Source organism: Rhinoraja longicauda, chromosome 3, assembly GCF_053455715.1.
Source record: "Rhinoraja longicauda isolate Sanriku21f chromosome 3, sRhiLon1.1, whole genome shotgun sequence".
Lineage (NCBI taxonomy): Eukaryota > Metazoa > Chordata > Chondrichthyes > Rajiformes > Arhynchobatidae > Rhinoraja > Rhinoraja longicauda.
The window spans coordinates 38,013,783-38,019,909 of NC_135955.1; the positions used below are offsets into that span (position 1 = coordinate 38,013,783).

The window sequence follows — 6,127 nt, forward strand, 5'->3', positions numbered from 1 at the left end:
AAAAGATTAGCCATGGTCATTCACTGTTAGTACAACTACCCCTTTCCCAGAGACATGCTGGTGTGTAGCACAATCTTGGGCTTCATTACCACCCAGGCATGTAGGACTCATGTAATTCACTGCTGTCATATTCCCCAAACCTATAACCAACCTAAATGCCAAAAAGTGCAGTGGGAAGTTAATTAGATTTGCTGGGGGTCTTTGTCCATCTCCAAATAGCAGTAAGCTATTTGCTTGCGCAAACTGTCTGGATTTTAAATTCCATCATATTTTAAATTGCCTCTTCACAGCAACACTCAATGGGCTGCTCTCTTATTCTGAATTGTAATATTCTGTGATCAAGACCCAATACAAAAGGTTTAAAGACAAAATCGTATCCTGAAACTCTCAGTGCAATGCTATGGGGGTGCTGCATTGTTAGAAATGGCATAAATCGGAAAGTCTTTAAAGTGATCCCTGAGCTGCCTCTAAAATAAATGTAAAAGCCCCCATGGCATTATTTTTAAAGAGGTACAAGTGTTTCCATGCTAATATTAATCTTCCAGGAGACCTCAAGGACCTCTGAAAACACCTTGTCTGCACGTTTTTATTTGCTGCCTTGTGATCTCGCTGTTGGTGCATTAGCTGCAGTGCTTTTCCTATATTAGCATAGTGCTAACTCTTCATTACCCAAGGTATCCTTCCACACATCCTGAAGGTTCAAAGCAAAAACAAAGTGGAATTAACAAGAAGTCCTCAGTGGAGGGTTGACAGACCAACTCCTGCAGCAAGCCTGGTAAAGTGAAATAGGGCACATGGTAAAATGGTTGGTCAAAGAGGGAGGTTTTAAGGCACATTTTAAAAAGAGGAGAAAGAGTGGTGAAACTAAAAATATTAAGAAAGGAAGGAAGATCAGTTCTTAGGGCCGAGCCAGAAAAGATAAATGGAGAAACACTAGATCATAGTCATATACAATTAGCAATAACATTTCACTCCTAGTTCACAATAGCTTGGTGCTATCCATTGACCTGGGCTCAGGATGCACTGTGAAGAGTACCTGTGGGTGAGATAGACTTCTAACGCTCCCCCACTGCTGAAAGGAATGGGAACTTTATGTAACACGCCTCTGCACATATTAAATGACATGTTGTCAAAACAAACCCTTAGCACTTGCTATTTCCGCATTTCCTCAGAAGAGGTGGCAAGACAAATAGTCACTACCCATGGGCAACAGAAAAGGTTCTCCACTATTCTTTGCCTCAAATATTCCAATATTTCATTGTTTAGATTGTTCAGATGCTATGAGCTTACTAGAAAAGACCAGTTAATGTCAGAAACCAATGTCAATTCTGTAAGAATTTATCAAACCTGATACATGAATTCCGACCATCATCTATTTTGATTCACATTTAATTGTCTTTATTTTAACATGAATGGAAGGTGTATTATTCATTATTATAGTGCAGAGGTGGGCATGTAGCTCATTTCTTATTCCTTAGGTAAAAAGAATATTTTAATGTAGAGAATAAAGAAATCAGAAGTTTGTGGCATCAGAAATTGGATCATTACATATCATGTTTCTTTTCAACACCTTTTGTTACATACTACCTCATCACATTTAGAACTAATCTACAATCAACTGCTATTTACAGCAAATGGTGCTTATCTGTTTCCCATAATTTTTCTCAGGATCCACATAAAAAAAACAAAAATACCTGCCCCAAACATCAAAAGAAATAATCTCCAGGACCTTGGCCTTTATTTTACCCACAACTTATTTCATTAAAATATTTTTTCTGCTCAGATTACAGTGCTGTGTCTGGGTACTTACTGCTCACATATTGGTAGCTGGACTTGCAAAGAAAAACATTTAGAACTGCATATCTACTTTGTTATAATGTGCTGAGAGACTGCCTGAAGACCAGCATTATAATCAAAACCAATATTAACTTCATTTCCATCTTGGGGGATATGATGATACCCATGGTCTATCCAAAATGCAATATTATAAAACACATAATCTTGAGTTTCCACTGTATTTCATTGTCTGTGAATTGCTTCCAGAATTATTAAAGTTGTTTAATAAATGCGAGTTTCTTTCTAAAGTACAAATCCCTGTTTTCTTTAAAACTACGGCACCTTTGGCTCAAGTGAGCAGGTTCCGTTGTCATGGTAACATTACTTTATGATAAATGCAAGCAATGATCATCGTTATCATTGCTCAGTGTAGTATAAGCGAGTGAGGTATCTGTGTGTTTACCATGCGACCCTGCATATCTTGCGATATCTTACTGTCCAGTCAAAAAACAGGATGGGCTTTAAAGTTAAAAATGTCACCTGGGCTTTGAGAATGAGGCAGTGCCTATTTTGTTCACTTTCAAAATTTTGTGAATCCCCTCAAGTTTGATTATATTAAAGGATGTGATGAGTGTTTACTTTGCAGTATTGGCACAATACAATTACTTTAATCTGATCTAAACAGTTAAAGCAGAAAGTGTGGGTGGCACATAAAGTGGCTGGAATACATCTCCTCCTGTATATTTCCACGTTGTTATTTTCCACGTGTACTAGGTGACTTCCCTCCCAGTTTGGTGCCAGTGATCTCAACTAACACTCCTCGTGCCTCCACACTCACATTAACCATTTGCTTCAGTCCCTATCATTCTCTCATCAACACTCCACTCCTTTTCGGTAATTTCACAATTAACTGAGCAATTCCAAACTTGAAGTGAAAGCTCCATTTGGAGAATACACAAATTGAAATACACAAAAATCATGGTTTATTCATGTCCTACAAATATTCAAGGAGGCAATTAAAATGCTAATCCTAATGGCTATTTATCCTTCTCAATAAGCTAAAACAACTGATGGTGACTCGTTTGCAAGGGCAGTGGAGGAATTTCAAACCGCATTACAAAAACCTCCTGTTCACTAAAAAAGGTTTCTTTTTCATTCTCTTCGGTGTTTTTTGTTTTGAGATTAGTGCAAGCTTCATTTTGGAAATTGTCCCTCTCTGCTTCAGAGGTGGACCATTTAGCACCGATTCTCAATCCAATAGAGAAATCGCAGGCAGATGTCAGTCCACGCCATGCTATCTGGGCAACAAGACATCTTAAATCGCTTCCGAAACAGGGTGGACAGATGATCAAAAACCTTTAGCATGACATCGGTACTAGACTGCAGCAAGAAAATTCCAACTTACAAGCAGTAATATCAGAAGCTTTTGCCATGACTGTGTGCAGCTCTTATTAGTGTAAGGCACTGTTACTGGCAACACAGGGCAATTGAACCTTGCTGAGAGATGAGAGAGCACACGGAAAATCCCCCTCGCCCCTAATGGTGCTGCAGCATTGTATTTTGTTTCCTTTACTGCCCCTGACCTTGCAGTCCTTGGAATCTGCAATCCTTTCTTTACTTCTTCTGCCTTTGTGTCTAATTGTCAGTTACTCAGCAAACGAATGGAAGAAAAGAAAACCATTTTTTGAAATAATCTGCATAAATCCCAGAATCTTCTCTGTACGATTTAAATTCCTTCATTAAATGGTTTAATCTTTACTTTGCCAGCATTTTGGAGGAATGGTTTGACTGCAAACATCACAAATGATAATTTTAAGGAAAAAATATTAAGAGATGCCATTAAATTCAACAACACACATCAGGGAGGTATAAACACAGTACCTGTTCCTCCGTCCCACTATCCCTTTACTGAGTTCTGACAAAAACACTTCAAACCTAAAAAAAGAAAAAACTATATAAGGATAAAACTGATCATGTAAGTTCTACTTAGCTTAAAATGAAACACATCACACAATGAAAGCAGACAACAATATTTCAAATGTAACTGCTAATTTCAAAGCTAACAAAATGCAAACACTGTTCTGGTATTTTTTTCTTTATCAAAGTAATATTGTCAGCCATGTTGGAGAAGCTTTGGCTAATTTTCTTCAAACCCCCACCTTTTCCTTTCTTTCATGACATCGTGCAAAGTAAATTTTTATATAATCCTACATCAAAGAAAATGGTTAAATAAGAAGCATAAGAACTTACTGGTGCATAAAAACCGCTTCAGTCTCAGTTCCTCCCTCAGCGACGCAGAAATCCAGCAAAGTACAATCTGTCTCCTTTCAAACAAATCCTAAAGGGCAGCCATCTTGCTTCCTTCTGCTCCTCTACGAAAGCAGACTAGCCTCCACATCAATATTCATATGACGGTCTGACATCTATTATCATCGCCAACGAAACCCCAATGTTTCTCTACCACGGCTCGAAGTGTGGACGTGACTAGCATGTGCTTCATCCAGTGAGGACTCTGTCAGGAAGATAGGTTTGCTTGTTTGGGTAGTTGTAAATCATTTCCCCACTAGGTCCTTAAACACAAAGGACCTATGATTTCTAACTGCACAATAGTGAACACTAGTGAGGTTGAATTGAAACCCTGGACTGGAGCTCAGTGGAGAAGGATTGCTTGCTCCCCCTACTGCCACACGTAATTCTGATCAGTCACCCACCCACTCACCCATTTCCAAGTTTCTCAGGCTGAGAAAATATATAATTTAACTGGCTGCTCTTGATTAGTAGGTTTAATATTTTCTCGAAGCTCCTGCTTCTTTCCGGGTGATGTTTTGGCTATGTCCTTTCTTACTTTACATTCACTGCTTCTAAAACTCCTGCCTAATTTCCATTCGGACTATTGTTTGAACTCAGCGACTGCAGGCATATGTCACTGTTACAGTGAAACTAGGTTCAGTTTTAAAGCACACAAGGAGTTAGCAGGTTTTTCCACTCATGTCAAGACCCATCCAGCTGTCTCTCCCCCCACCCAGACCCTTCCACCACTGCCAACCTCCCTCCCATTCAACACACACACACACACACACATAGACACACACACACATAGACACACACACACACACACACACACATAGACACACACACACACATAGACACACACACACACACACACATAGACACACACACACACACACACACACAGACACACACACACACACACACACACACACACACACACATAGACAGACACGCATACACACAGACACATACACACGCACACACACACACACACACACACACACACACACACACATACACACACACACACACATACACACACACACACACACACACACACACACACACACAGACACACACACACACACAGACACACACACAGACACTCGCTCACACACACACACACACACACACACATACACACACACACACACACACACACACAGACACACACAGACACACACACACACACACACACACACACACACAGACATAGACACACACACAGAGACACACACACACACACACACAGACACACACACACACACACACACACACACACACACACACACAGACAGACACACACACACACACACACACACACAGACAGGCACACACACAGACACATACACACACACACACACACACACACATAGACACACACACAGACACACAGAGACATAGACACACAGAGATAGACACAGTCACACGCAGTGACATGGAGACAAACACACATACATACACACTCAGACATAGACACACACACAGTCACACACAGAGACATAGACACACACGCACATACACACAGACATAGACACTCACACAGTCACACACACACATGGACATAGAAATTCACACACACAGTCACACACACGCCCACAGAGACACATAGACACACACATACACGTCTGCTGAGAAAAATTGAGGAAACATGTATATTGCCCAAGCATAGTGTACTGAAATTTGTAAACTGTGTCTCTTCCTCTTCACATCTGAAAAATGCTGCCGTTTCTCGGAAAAAAAGAGTATGTGCATTTTTCCTTAAAATAAACAACCCAGTGGGCGTGTTTTTCCTGTTCGAGTGTACATTCCTTTTGTGTGCATTAGAACCAACCCTCACAGTCGATGCAGTCCTTTAAATTTCTTTGCTTTAATTGAACAGGTGGTTTGTGTCGGTCCATAATCTGCGCAGCCCCAGTTCTGGCACGGCATGAAACTGTGCCTGGCTGCCTGCTTGCTCCTTATCCCACCAAACCAGGGTGACATTTGTTAACTCTGAATGGAGCGCACCACCCCCATCAACCAACTGGAGAGGGAGTGCTTCAAGCAAAATGGAGAT

At 40.6% G+C, this 6,127-nt stretch overlaps 1 protein-coding gene across 1 annotated transcript in view; it reads right to left on the reverse strand.

Annotated features, from left to right (window-relative positions):
• LOC144591928 (methylcytosine dioxygenase TET2-like) overlaps positions 1 to 4,401 on the reverse strand; it is a 112,814-nt gene extending 108,413 nt beyond the window's left edge. Inside the window, exons 1-2 of the mRNA XM_078395955.1 lie at positions 4,027 to 4,401; positions 3,658 to 3,711 (exon numbers count right to left, since the gene is read on the reverse strand). The gene's annotated coding sequence lies outside the window, so the exon portion shown is untranslated. The remainder of the gene's footprint in view (positions 1 to 3,657; positions 3,712 to 4,026) is intronic.
• Positions 4,402 to 6,127: the final 1,726 nt, after the last annotated feature.